The sequence below is a fragment of the Pelobates fuscus genome, chromosome 6, assembly GCF_036172605.1.
Source record: "Pelobates fuscus isolate aPelFus1 chromosome 6, aPelFus1.pri, whole genome shotgun sequence".
NCBI classification, from domain to species: Eukaryota; Metazoa; Chordata; class Amphibia; order Anura; family Pelobatidae; genus Pelobates; species Pelobates fuscus.
The window spans coordinates 85,268,824-85,284,409 of NC_086322.1; the positions used below are offsets into that span (position 1 = coordinate 85,268,824).

Below are 15,586 nucleotides of genomic sequence, written 5' to 3' on the forward strand. Positions count from 1 at the left end.
ACCTGTTTCTTTGACCTCTGGAAGTTTACCACTGAGCTTAATAACATTTCAAATGAGTGTGCAACTAAATGATGGATAAACACCAAAAAATGGTAGAGTGTCCCTCTAAAGTTAATAATCAAGATATATATTTTTTTGCATTTTTACATTTATTTTTAATATATAATTGTTTGCATTTTTACATTTATTTTTAATATATAATTTTTGGCATTTTTACATTTATTTTTAATAATATATATTTTTAAGAATAGTTGTTTACAGATAATGTTTCCCTTTTTTTCTCTTTTTTTACCATTAAGGATATCCTTTTTTCACCATTAAGATATCCGTTTTGTCTAAATAAATTTTTAAGTGATTATGAGTTGCACTTTGAGAAACTTAACCAATTCTGCCAAACACGATTTTCAAACTGAACTTATTTATATAAGTATAACAAGGGTTAATTCAACATTAACAAGATCAGACCGAACAAGTATAAAACAGATTGAAGACTCCCAGATGCCAGCCTCTGATGAAGTGATCTGGGATCACGAAACGCGTAAGGCGGCATCTTCACACATCGGTTCCTGAGAGCAAGCACCTTTGAAACGCATCCTGAGCCGCAGTGGAACGCACGTGGCCAGAATCCAGTGACATTAGCACGAGGGAGTCCTTATTCACTTCGGTCTGCCTGGCCGACAAGTAGTTTTTACATCTTTTAACACCCTTTGGACTCCACTCCGATATACTTGGTACTGATGCTGATTTTATTTGCTACCTTCTCTGGGAGTATTACAATTGTAGTTATTTTTATAATTTTATATTCTATGTGCCTTTTTTGACAGTTTTTATGTACTAATAAATTTTCCTATAGTACTCTGTCTGTTGCACGGAATTTTACTATTCATCACTTATTATTTAACCCTTTGTGGGATTCTACATTTTGTATTGGTTCTTGCATTGCAATAGTTCATTAACCTTTACTAGAGTATTATCTCAGCAACCTGTGGACTCTACCTTCCTTATATTATAGGAGGTAATGACCTGATTAGCTGATACATTTAAGAAGCGACCTTATATATCTTTATCCACATTTCTATTGCTATTTTTATGTTTACTTTTTTATTTTTTTTCACCTCTATTTTACTTTTTTCTTTTATATATGCCTTTCCACTGAGTCCTGTATATATTATTGATTCATTTCAATAAGCATTTCCTATTAATAACATTTCAGATTATTTACTGGACTTAAACAAAAAAACAAAACAAAAACAAAAAACTGGTGAAAAATAGGTGTTCTAAAACTTTTGACGGTAGTGTATATCACTATTTGTGCAGTTAACAGTGGTGACCACATGTAAACATGAGATAATTTTCAGTTAACCCCTTAAGGACATTAGGCTGTTTCATTATGTCCTAACTATAATGTGTTTTAATGCCTTTAGGGGGTAAAGTCACATCATGCTAAATTGGTGTGAGCAGGGTTACATCCATCCTCACACCAGGGAGTACCAGGTATCAATGTATACCTAGGGCTTCCCTCTGTCTGCTAGGGACATTTTTAGTCACCACAGGCTGTTTTGTGAGCTGTTTGCAGCATTGGAATCCAGTCTTTAAATAGGCATTTACATGCCTTTAACTAGATAGTGATGTGAGCAGGGTTAAATCCCGTGGCTGTATCAGAAGTGTTGACTTCGAGAAAGAAGGGCATGTGCTGTTTGGGTATACGCAGTATAAGAGCAGTAGTGAGCATGCATTTTAATTTATCGAAGGCAGTCTGTGCCTGGTGAGTCTAGTGCCATTTAACATCTTTCTTGGTGAGGTTTGTGATTGGTTGTATGACATGAGAAAAGTCACGTATGAAACATCTGTAAAAATTGTGGAAGCCTGTAAAACATTGTACCTATTTTTTAATTTGAGGTTCTGGCCATTGTTGTAGTGCCTGAACCTTGAGTGGATCCATCTCTACTTTTCCAGGTTGGATGATGTTTCTTAAGAACTCCACAGAAGTTTCTCTATTTTTGCATATAACGTGTGTTGTCTAAGACGTTTCAGTACTTGGTTACGATGTTTGGGTAGGTCAGGGGAAAAGATCAAGTTGTCATCTAGGTAAATCACATCATACTGGTCCAGGAGATCTCTAAAGATGTCATGAAGGAAATGTTGGAATGAGGCAGGGGCATTACAGAGACCATATGGCATCATTGTGTATTCATAGTATCCATATCAGGATCGAAAGGCGGTTTTCCACTCGTCTCCCTCCCTGACACGAAGGAGATTTTTGTCAGGGTACCTGTGGTCTCTACCTCCAAAAGAGGTAGAGACTTAGCTGTTCCACCATTCAGACGGTCTGATGACTCCCTTCCCCGCGGTCTATCCGGTCCTGCAAGGCCGGCCGCGAGGGAGTGACTGCCTTTTACACCATCTAGGCAGGAAGTCATCATCAGGACACTCCCCCGGATCGACCTGTCAGTCAATTGCTGCAGGACCAATCAGGACGTCTCGGAGGTGTGGTTACTGCTCTGAACAGGGTATTTAACAGAGCTTCCTTCATTAGCTCATTGCCCTGTCGTGGTTCTAGCTTGTTCTAGTCACTCAGTGCTTGTGTATTCTATTATCCCTTTTGGTTTTGACCCGGCTTGTTTACCTTACTCTGCTTATCTCTTACCCTTGATTTGGCTTGTCTCTCGCTTACCTGTCTTCTGTTACCCTCGACCTCGGCTTGTCTTTGACCATTCTATACGGTACTACTTACGTTAGTCCGGCCATTCTAAGGTCCGGTATACGTATCTGGCTACTGTTTGTACTCTGCGTGTTGGATCCCTGTCCCGATCCTGACATTACGACAGGGACAATGGATCCTGCAAGTACAAACAGTCAGCTGGCTTCTCCTGATCCTAGGTTTGAAGCCATGGATCACAGAATGGATCAGATGGCGCTTGCGCTACAGGCTCTATTATCTCATGCCAATAACCCACCAGAGGAGATACGTAATACCCCTGTTTCTCCTGTCAGTTTAGGTCTAGAGGTAGCCACAGTGGGTGCTTCTTCTCGCATTACCCCCCCAGTACGCTATGGTGGGGCTCCTGAGAAGTGTCGTGGTTTTTTAAACCAAATTAGTATCCACTTTGAATTGCAACCCCGCTCTTATCCTACAGATAGGGCAAAGGTAGGATTTATTATCACCCTACTTATTGAGAAAGCTCTGAGATGGGCCAACCCACTATGGGAGAACGAGAACCCATTAGTGTATAACTATAACGCATTTGTAGCTGCTTTTAGAAGAACATTTGATTCTCCAGGTAGAAAGGTTAATGCAGCCAGATTACTGTTGCGCCTGAGACAGGAGAACCGAACACTGGTGGATTATGCACTAGAGTTCAGGTCTCTGGCGTCAGAAGTCAAGTGGAATGAGCAGGCGAATATGGATGTATTTTTGAATGGCCTATCTGAAGTAATCCTTGATGAGATTGCTACCAGAGAACTCCCTGAGAATTTAGAAGATTTAATTTCGTTCATCTCTCGTATAGATGAACGTTTAAGAGAGAGACAGAACACTCGAGAGAGGAACCGGAGACCTTCTTTTAGGTTAGCCCCCGCTTTTCCAAATCCTGACTCCACGGTATCTTTGCTTCCTGAACCTATGCAGATAGGTTATACCCGCCTCTCTGAGGAGGAAAGACAGTACAGGAGAAGAGAGGGTTTGTGTATGTATTGTGGAGCCAAGGGTCATTTACTCTCGAACTGTCCTAACCGTCCGGGAAACGTTCGCACCTAAGTCTCTCTAGAGGACAAGCCTTGGGTGTTTCTATTTTGTCCTCTACTCCTAATTATAAAGATCACAGGCTTCTGCTACCAGTTTCCTTAACTTGGGAGAAGGAAGTAGTAAGGGCTATGGCATTGATAGATTCCGGTGCAGCTGAGAATTTTATCGACCAAGCCTTTGCTATTAAGAACAATTTCCCATCCCAGCTAAGGGAGACACCCTTGGCCGTTGAGGCCATAGATGGTAGACCACTACTAGACCCTGTTATCTTTCGTGAAACCATACCCATTAGTTTAAATGTTGGTATCCTACACGTGGAGAATTTATCTCTTTTGCTCATTTCATCCCCTTCCGTTCCCATAGTTCTGGGGTACCCATGGTTGAAGAAACATAACCCTATTATCGATTGGGAGTTAGGGGAGATACTCTCGTGGGGCCAGGGTTGCCAGGAGAGGTGTTTATGCAAGGTTTCTCCATTAGCTAATGTTAACATACCTGAGACTCCTATTCAGTCCACAGAAAGACAGATACCAGACCTTTACCTAGACTTAAAGGCAGTATTTGACAAGAAGAATGCCGATTCTTTGCCGCCACACAGGCCATTTGATTGTAAAATTAAGCTCCTACCTGGGACTATGCCTCCGAGGGGCCATGTATATCCTTTGTCTGTTCAGGAAAACTTGGTTCTAGAGGAGTATATTCGGGAGAACTTAGAAAAGGGATTCATTAGGAGGTCTTCTTCCCCGGCCGGGGCTGGGTTCTTTTTCGTTAAGAAAAAGGATGGCACGCTGAGACCTTGTATCGATTACCGAGGCTTGAATAAAATAACTGTCAGAAATGCCTATCCTATTCCACTTATTACCGAGTTATTTGATCGTCTTAAGGGCTCCAAAATCTTCACCAAGTTAGATCTCAGAGGGGCATATAATTTGGTGAGAGTCCAGCAGGGACACGAGTGGATGACGGCGTTCAATACTCGGTACGGTCACTATGAATACACAGTTATGCCGTTTGGACTTTGCAATGCTCCTGCAGTATTTCAGGATCTGATTAATGAGGTACTTAGGGAGTTTCAACATGATTGTGTCATTGTCTACCTAGACGACATACTGATACACTCTAGGGAGATTGAAACTCACCATAGACAGGTCAGAGCGGTATTACAGAAACTTCTGCAACATGGTCTATACTGTAAATTGGGAAAATGCAGCTTTGATCAGTCTCAGATAGATTTTCTTGGTTACGTGATTTCTGGGGAAGGTTTTAAGATGGACCCTGACAAACTCCAGTCTATTTTAGATTGGCCATTACCTAAGGGACTTAAGGCTATTCAGAGGTTTATTGGTTTCTCCAATTATTATAGGCGCTTCATTAAGGGTTACTCGTCTATTATTGCGCCCATTACCAATATGACCAAACAGGGGGCAGAAACTAAGACGTGGTCTCCTGAAGCTCTCGCTGCTTTCAAGAGGCTCAAAGAACTTTTTGCTTTTGCTGCAATATTAGTCCATCCTGATACGACTTTGCCGTTTCTACTCGAGGTCGATGCCTCTGAGACAGGAGTAGGTGCGGTTCTGTCACAAAGATTAGCGGTAGATAAACCATTACACCCGTGTGGGTTTTTTTCCAGGAAACTTTCTGGGGCTGAGAGCAGATATCACATCGGGGACAGGGAACTGTTAGCAGTCATTAAAGCCTTAAAGGAGTGGAGACATTTGTTGGAGGGGACCCTACACCCTATTACGATTTTGACAGACCACAAAAACTTGTCATATATTGGGGAGGCTAAGCGCTTATCCTCTAGACAAGCTCGTTGGTCCTTATTCCTGACTCACTTCAATTATGTACTGACTTACAGACCTGGTTCTAAAAACTCTAAAGCCGATGCATTATCTCGCCAATATGAACCTGCTACTGTACCTGAACCAGTTCTTTCTTCTATAGTTCCGAAGTGCAATATCATTGCTAATACGAATCTCAGGATTCATTCTCCATTACTGGCCGAGATCATTAAGTTGCAACATCTCGCACCTAAACAGACCCCTGCGGGTCGTCATTTCGTTCCTCCTGCTTTTCAACTGGAACTTTTACAGTGTTTACATAATAGCAAGATGGCGGGACATCCTGGTATTCGCAAAACTTACGCGTTGATCTCTAAGGACTTCTGGTGGTCTACTTTATGGAGGGATGTTGAGGAGTTCATCGCTGCATGTGAAGTTTGTACTAAAACCAAACAACCCCATACGCTTCCATGTGGACTCCTGCAACCCTTGGAGGTTCCAGAGAAACCATGGTCCTGTTTGGCCATGGACTTTATTGTCGATCTACCTATCTCTAAAAGACAGACTGTTATCCTCACCGTGGTTGACAGGTTTACTAGGATGGCACACTTCATTCCCCTGCCTAAACTTCCGTCTTCTCCCGAATTGGCAGAGATATTCGCCAAGGAGATTTTTCGCCTACATGGGATACCCTCTCAAATTGTATCGGACAGAGGCTCCCAATTTGTTTCCCGCTTTTGGAGGTCCTTCTGCTCTCAACTTGGTATTAAATTAAACTTTTCTTCTGCCTATCATCCTCAGTCTAACGGAGCTGCTGAACGTACCAACCAGAAAATTGAACAATATTTACGATGCTTTGTTTCTGAACACCAGGATGATTGGGTCGGTTTGATTCCTTGGGCGGAGTTTGCACACAACAATCTCGTTTGCGATTCTACTCATTCAAGCCCCTTCTTCATGAATTATGGTTTTCATCTGTCTATTCTTCCTTCGGATTCTCCTTCCCAGGGGGTGCCGTCGGTTGATGTTCATGTTGCCAATTTGAGGAAATTGTGGGATCAAACTCGACAAATCCTTGTGCACAACTCTATGTTGGTCAAGAAACACGCTGATAAACGTAGAAGGGCGGCCCCGGTCTTTGTTCCAGGTGATAGGGTATGGCTGAGCACGAGGAACATCCGTTTAAAAGTGCCCTCCATGAAGTTCGCTCCTCGGTATATTGGACCCTACAGGGTGCTGACCCGTATCAATCCGGTTGCGTATCGTTTAGCTCTTCCTAATACCTTACGCATTCCGAACTCGTTTCACGTTTCATTGCTGAAACCACTCATATGTAACAGATTTTCCTCCACAATAGCCCCTCCTCGCTCCGTTCAGGTGGAGGGTCAGGAGGAGTATGAGGTCAACTCTATTATTGATTCTCGAATCTCCCGGGGGAGAGTACAATATCTGGTTGATTGGAAGGGATATGGTCCTGAGGAGAGGAGTTGGGTACCTCAGGAGGATGTTCATGCTCCCCGTCTCCGCAGGGCGTATCACTCTCGCTTCCCATCTCGTCCCGGTTCATTCCGCCCGGTGGGCGTATCTGAGAGGGGGGGTACTGTCAGGGTACCTGTGGTCTCTACCTCCAAAAGAGGTAGAGACTTAGCTGTTCCACCATTCAGACGGTCTGATGACTCCCTTCCTCGCGGTCTATCCGGTCATGCAAGGCCGGCCGCGAGGGAGTGACTGCCTTTTACACCATCTAGGCAGGAAGTCATCATCAGGACACTCCCCCGGATCGACCTGTCAGTCAATTGCTGCAGGACCAATCAGGACGTCTCGGAGGTGTGTTTACTGCTCTGAACAGGGTATTTAACAGAGCTTCCTTCATTAGCTCATTGCCCTGTCGTGGTTCTAGCTTGTTCTAGTCACTCAGTGCTTGTGTATTCTATTATCCCTTTTGGTTTTGACCCGGCTTGTTTACCTTACTCTGCTTATCTCTTACCCTTGATTTGGCTTGTCTCTCGCTTACCTGTCTTCTGTTACCCTCGACCTCGGCTTGTCTTTGACCATTCTATACGGTACTACTTACGTTAGTCCGGCCATTCTAAGGTCCGGTATACGTATCTGGCTACTGTTTGTACTCTGCGTGTTGGATCCCTGTCCCGATCCTGACAATTTTAGGCACCGCTGAAGTCCAGTTTGGTATAAATGATTAAGTCAGGAATAATAGGGGGAGTGGGTATTTGTTTTTGACTGTCATCTTTTTCAGCTCCCGGTAGTCGACACAGGGATGTACACTACCATCCTTTTCCCCCTCAATAAAAGATGCCGGCCCCTGCTGGAGAAGTGGAAGGTTGGATAACATCTTTTGCCAGATTTTCGTTGATGTACTCTTTGAGGACAAGAAGTTATTTTTCCGGCAAGGGATATATTCTACCAAAGGATATTCTGACCCCAGGTAACAGGTCAATGGGGAAATCATATTCCCTTTGTGGTGTTAAAGTATCAACCCCCTTTTTGTCAAAGACATCAGTGAAATTGTGATACACCTTGGGAAGCAGAACCTCTTGACCTTTCTTCATATCAATGTCCAGTATGGAATGTACATAGCCTGTGGTGAGGTTATTACGAATTATTAAGAGTTATGAGTGGTGCAGAGAGTGGAGGAGAAGGATACGTTTCCTGAGGTCCACTTAATCCCTTAAGGACCAAACTTCTGGAATAAAAGGGAATCATGACATGTCACACATGTCATGTGTCCTTAAGGGGTTAAAAACCGGATCGTGCTTGCGTAACCAGGGAATACCAAGAATAACCGAGAATAAAGGCGAGGGAACAAGATCGAATGCAATATACTCTTTGTGTTTCCCTATAGAGAAGAGAATGGGTTTGGTTTGTTTCAGCAAGGGACCAGATTTCAGAAAAGACCTATCTACAACTTGTATCTTTAGTTGAACCTCTTTATTGATTACTGGTATTTGAAGGGTAGTGGCCAAGAAGGAGTCAAGGAAACATCCGCTTGCACCTGAGTTGATTAGTGCCCGGCATTCATGGTTAGTCGTGTTCCACTGTAAGTGGAGGGAGACTAATAAGGGATGAGTTGTAGTATGCAAGTTAGAGGGTAGGAGAGGAATGCTTATTTGCTTACCCCTTGTGGCTCTTGGTTTTTTGGGGCATGTCCTCACGATATGTGGTGAATTTCCACAGTAAAGACAAAGGTTTTCTCTCTTTCTATGTTGTAATTCAGCAGGGGATAGACGACCTTGAGTCAATCCCATTTGCATTAGCTCTTCAGTCATGTGTGAAGCAGGGAGTGACTGGAACCTGGTAGGAGAGAGGTAGGTAGGGAGAGAGAGGTTGTTTTCTCAAGACGTCTATCACGTAGCCCTCTGTCGAGCTGGATGGCTTGTTGTATAAAGTCTTCCAGCGAATCAGGAATGCCAAAGTGGGCGAAGTCATCTTTGAGTAAAAGGCCCAAGCGGAACTGGTTGAAAAGTTCAATTTCATTCCACCGAGTATCTTTTGCATAGCGTTTGAAATTGGTGATGTATTCTTCTATTGGTCTGCATCCATGACGTAATGCTCTGATGGCTGTCTAAACAGTATCCTGTCTGTTGGGATCATCATACATGGTAGACAAAAGTGCCACAAAAGAGTCCCAGTGAAGTACAACAGGATCATTATCCCTTTATAGTTCCTGTGCCAATTCTTGTGAAGGGCCAGAGAGGAGGGATATCAAGGTACGTACTTTGATGGAGTCAGAGTGGCACGTGCGTGGTTGTAGATCGAACATCAGCTCACTGGACATGATAAAGGACTGGAACTTTAAGCGGTCCGCAGTAAATTTTTGGGGCATGGTGATCCGAGGTTCAGGTGCCATAGTCGTATCTTCTGGAAGGGGCACAAGATGGGCGGTTGCAAAAGATATAGGTGCTCTTGCTGGTGTTTACAATTCTTGGACTGCTTGAATCAGGTTGGACACTTGCCTCGTTAGGATATCAAGCATTTTAGCCACTTCTGCGAGCTCCAGTTTATAGCTCAGTTGTTCTGTCAGAAACACAGTTTAGTGGACGGAGCCCAAGATGCAGATAGATGCTGAAAGCATAAGGCAAAGGGGAAGGACAAAGAAGTAGACGGTGGAGGGGATAGAGGGGACTTAATTTTAAATAACAAATCTAGCTCTAATTTACCCATTGCCACAAATGAAGCAGAAATGATTCCGTAATTTGCATTTGCATTTCAAAGTCCTCTAGCATTTAATGGTTTAAAAATAATTATTGACAGTACAAAAAAAAAGTAAAACTTGTGGAAACAAATAATAGTATTAAAGAAAATCAGTATGCTCTGTATCCCCAGAGTAAATGTGTTTTTTTTCAACACTTCAGCGAGAAACAGAGATACAACTGGAGCTTGGATTTTGCATGGTTACCTTGAATTAAATGCAAAATCTTTGCACCTTTTCACCAGTATACTTTTTCTACAGAATATTTTGCAGCTTCAAACCATCACAGATTTGAGACAGTAAAGATTTTCTTTTAGCTGAAATATAAATGTTTGATGTCCCTAGACTACGTATCTCTTAGGCCTTTATGATGCCACAGTAAAAGGGGCCTTGAAATGCCCAGTCTCTTTGGCCATTTTGATGCCCCTGTTAATTGGTACTGGATATGTTCAGTGTCCAATTTATTAGTCCAATATACTATATGAGCCCCCCTCCCCAATTAGCTAGTGGTCTCTAGGTACCCACCCCGTCAAATATGTCCACAACTACCACCATTACAGTAATTATTCTTAACAACGAGTGGGTTAAATATATCCAAACTAAATGAAAACATTCTATAAAATAATAATAATAATAATAATAATAATAACATGAATTTTTTATCTTCTGCATCAAAAAAGGTTAAATACAAATCCAACAAAATTAATAGACAAATTACCCCAATACCGAGAATATTCCGGATGGGGGTTGTACCAATTTCACCCAGGGCTTAACCCTTATAGGAAAGAAATAGATCAGGGAAACCTCATGTGAGAATCCCTGGTTTGGTATTTCATAAAACTAAGTAATTGATTGAAATGTCTTCAACAGTAAACCAAGTGTGAGAAGATTGCTGCAATATAGCAAAAGATAACCATTTCACCGTCTATTCAATGATATAACAGGCTTTATCATCCGTTGCCAAAAAGAAACATAAAACTGACAGTTGTATCTATATGCTAATTAGATTTAGTGATCCTAAAAATCAAGACAACAACTGAAATATCGTGTCTCTACATATTCCCTCTTAGTATAATATACATCCCTTTAGAATCATTTCATGATTTACAATGTCCAAATAATCTGGAGCAATCGTTGAAAAAGGAGAGGGGAGTTTAATTGGAAAATAAAAACATTATAATAGAAAGAGATCATCTAAATTGGCAATTGGCTGTAATGATATTACAGGGGGTTATTGGAGTAGAAAAGTATGGTAATAAATGTAAGATAAGTCTACAAGGCAAGGTGATATTGGGAAATCTGGAGAGATAGGAGGGAGAAGGTAAGTAACTTTAGATACAGCTTAGCTAAGTATGACATAAATCAAAGGTAGCAATTGTCTGGAGGCTTAAAAATGCCTATTTCTACACATATATGCTGCTCCTTATCCTGCAAAAAGTCCACTTATCTATAGTCTGGACTCTTAAATATAATCTGCAAAATCCCTCAAATACTGCACCTTGAAGGGTGCAAAAAATCTGAAATAAGTATGATCTCCTGCACCTACACGGGTTCTATTAGTGCCTGATACTGATATCCCATAGCACCTTCATGGATGCTAATGGTATAAGTCCCTGTATAAAAAGCTGCAATGGAGTCTCATATCTCCTAGTATACATAGGTAAACCCTAACTTAGCCCCCTGGAGCATCTTAACAAGTGATTCTAAAAATCAAGACAACAGGTGATATATTGTGTCTCTATATATTCCCTATTAGTATAATAAACATTCCTTCAGAATTATTTCATGACTTACAATGTCCAAATAATCTGGCGCAATCGTTGGAAAAGGAGAGGGCAGTTTAATTGAAAAAAAAAAATAGTATTATAATAGGGAGAGATCACCTAAATTGTCAATTGGCTGTAATAGTAGTATAGGGGGGTTATTAGAGTAGAAAAGTAGTGTAATAATTGTAATATAAGTATCCAAAGTGAGATGATATCGGACGATATCTTGTATCTTTATATATTTCCTATAAGTATAATAAACATCCTTTCAGAATTATTTAAACCCCTGGAGCATCCTCACAATAATAAAAACAAAAACAAAAGTGCTGATCCGGCTTAGTGCATAGTGAGTAAAGTGCTAAGTGAAAAAGTAAATAAAAGTCCCTTTACAAATACAAATCCACAATAAACTGTCAAAGGTTCATAAAAGCCTGTGGAAGTGTATGCATCAACAGAGGATTTTTTATATTTTTCTTATGCTTGAAATTATTTTAATTTATAGTTAGACACATTGTGTGTTTATGGCATTACCCTATGAATTTTTATTATTCCATTTACATGTATAATGTTCCAACCAGGATCACGTAATATATAACAGTGTTTTTTTATTTTGATATTTTTCAGCTGTTCACTTTATAGCTCTAAAGAACCATCTCTAGAGCTAGAAATGCACTTACTCTTAAATATCAAGTGTCACCTAATGTGTTGGAAATTTCTATATTTACTACCTACCCTCTTCTTCAAATGGCAAGCTATAAATAATAAGGTATTAGAAGCAACATTTTATCACACAGATATAATCTGGTGAATATGCTTAAGAAGATGCGGTATACCTGCAAATATAATAATAATAATGCTAAAGCTTCAGTTTCCCAGGGATGGCCAATACGATAGTACTAGTTACACACAAAGTGAACATAAATAACCTGATGGCAACATTAATAAAAAAGATCTATAATACAAACATTGTAAAAATTAAATGTGAGCTTAAAATAGTTACGGATTAGGTTTAAAAAACAGTCCATACACCTGGCCTTGGGAAGAAGGGATGCACAATCGCCCACAAACAGTCATACAACCAGTATCAATCATCTGTACAGTAAAGTAGAGTTAATTTTGTGAACCCACACATTCTCTCCTGAACTTCTAAACCATCTGGTGAGTTATTCTCTTGGAATGGCTGATGACATATATAAGCATTCAGATATAACAAGGGTAAACAAACATTTTTTTGTATCAGATGATGAAGTGCAATGTATCACTTGCTGGAGTTTTTTCGCATAATGAAGATGAAAAGGATTTTTCAGCAATCTCCATTGGTGTTTTCCCACTAAGTCATCTCATCACTTAGCCTTGCTATGTTTCTGTCTAGTTACAATGAAAATCAATGTGCAAGCCAGAGGGATATTCAATAATGATAGATAGGTTGCACATTAATGTTGATTAACTTTGAAAAGATTGTGAAGATGGATGGTAATTCCATACTGGTATCAGGATATTAAATTAAAAAGTTGGTTGCTGATTATACAATGCATTCTGCCCTATGACATAGATAAGAAAAGTCTGCTATCAGTTTTATATCATATGAATTCCAATCCATTAAGTATACTGGTCAGAAGTAGTCATTATTTATATTGGTATACTTAATGACAAAAAGAAACACACAAATCCTTTTCACAATACCCATCACATGGAATCGATATACCAGGTTTTTTTCTTTTATGATATGAGTCTTGTAATATTAACATGCCTATCACCTGTTTCTGCATTACATTCTGTGCAAAGGTGTGAACGGTCTGCAGAATGGTGAGCCAGTCCATATTCTGTCTCCAATTCTCACTTAGTATGGTTGCCCTCCATTTAACTCACAGTGCTTTTTATTAAGTTTGATGGTCCTTAAAACATTCTCTCTGAATGTAAAATGGCTCAATTCCTCTCACAAATGGAGACTTGGCTAAAAAAAATCACCATGCACACACAGCTTTTTAATCAACAAACTTGTATCAATTCTCCACTATTTATAATTGATTTTCACTACTGTTTCTGTTTGAAGAGGCGTGAGGCATCATTCTGATTAGCAAGCATATTGCCTTTTCTTAGATCCATAAAAATTGAGACAAACAAGGTTGGTATTTAATTCTGTACTATACTAATAACAATGTCTCTTATTTTTTAATTAATGTCTATGGTTGTCATCATGAATACCAATCTCAATTTTTACTACAATTGTTTTCTTTGGTGACTAGATATACATTTTGAGAAGTAATCATTGGAGGCGACACTCATTTTCTAATAGATGCAAACTTAGACTCTTCTTCTTATGCAAACATTGCTTTCAGTATGGCCACTTCTAGTAAAATTACAACACAACAAACATGTGATATTGTTTTAGTAAATGAAACTATATTTTCCATGATAACCATATCTACCATGATTGATATGTTTTATTATCCACAATTCTTACTGACCACAGTTCAATCTGTTACTATCGGATTTATCTTATGGTCAGATTATATTGAGCATATGTTGACAGATTAATCTGTGGTATGTGCGTTGAGGGATGCATTGCACAATTATTTTCAAATCAACAATATGCCAGATATGTCAATGCAATTAATTTGAATAGTATTAATGCAATTAATTTGAATAGATTCCCTGTAATTGGAAGGAAAGTACCCCAGACTTTGGTGAACAATCGCAACCAGAGAGCCAGGAGATGTCTACATTTGTTTGTCCCCCCAAAAAACCCTGACAACTGACTGACCGTAAAGACAAATCCCATGGAACAATTTCGGGCTTCATTGATGTGTGTGGTTGGTCAAAACGTTTCCCCCGTGACAATTCGATTACACTGCATGGATCTGAGCATTATTTGAACAACTAGGGAGCTCAGATCCAGGCTATCCGGGGATATAAAATATGTGAGGATGTCTACCTGTCTCCATTGTGTTTTATTGTTGTACCTCGAGTGCCTGGTAGATAATTAATTAAAGCTCAGGCAAATAGAAGAATTAGATCATCTACTAGTTGAGGGAACAGCTAAACTGACAATAAAATGCAAAGTTATCATCATGGATGACTTTAATCTTCCTGATGTGAACTGGAAAACCAAAATGGCTGCTTGTACCATGAGCACACATATTCTAAACTCCTCACTGGGATTCTGTCTAAAACAAGTCATTGAGGAGCCAACTCGTAAGGAAGCCATAGTAGATTTAGTGTTAACAAATGGGGATTTGGTATCAGTCATTACTGTAGGTGAACGTTTAGGATCTAGTGATCACCAGTCAGTGTGGTTTAATATAAGAAAAGTGACTCAGTCACTTTTCTAAAATTAGAATATATATAAAGGAGCAGTTTAAATGGAGTCCGGGAGAAATGGGATTATTTAAAAGTTGCACTATTTAAAGCAACAGAAAATTCCATTAGACCATTAATGGTTTTTTTATAATCAACCATTGTTAACAGGAGTAGTCCCAGAAGATTGTAAATTAGTGAATGTGGTACCCATTCACAAGAAAGGTAGTAGGGAGGAGTCGGGCAACTATAGGCCAGTGAGCCTTACTTCAGTAGTGGGGAAAGTAATGGAAACCATACTTAAGGATAGGATTGTTGAACATCTAAAATCATATGGATATCATAATCAGAGACAACATGGTTTTACTTCAGGGAGATCATGCCAAACTAATCTTGTTGATTTTTTTTGATTGGGTAACTAAAATGATAGATCAGGGTGGTGCAGTAGACATTGCTTACCTAGATTTTAGTAAGGCTTTTGACACTGTTGCACATAGAAAGCTTATCAATAAACTGTAATCTTTAAGTTTAGATTCCAATATTGTTGAATGGGTAAGGCAGTGGCTGAGTGACAGGCAACAGAGGGTTGTAGTCAATGGAGTATATTCAAAGCTTGGGCTTGTCACCAGTTGGGTACCTCAGGGACCCATTCTCTTTAATGTTTTTATTAGTGATATTGTAGAAGGTCTTGATGATAAGGTATGTATTTTTGTTGATGATACTAAGATTTGCAACAGGGTTGATGTTCAAAAAAGAAATAAGCCAAAATGGCAAATTATTTAGGTAAACT

General features: G+C 39.9%; 1 protein-coding gene across 1 annotated transcript in view; it reads right to left on the minus strand.

Annotated features, from left to right (window-relative positions):
* Positions 1–15,586, minus strand: part of GABRA2 (gamma-aminobutyric acid type A receptor subunit alpha2) — a 134,013-nt gene that overhangs the window by 31,813 nt on the left and 86,614 nt on the right. The gene's annotated exons all lie outside the window — the stretch shown is intronic.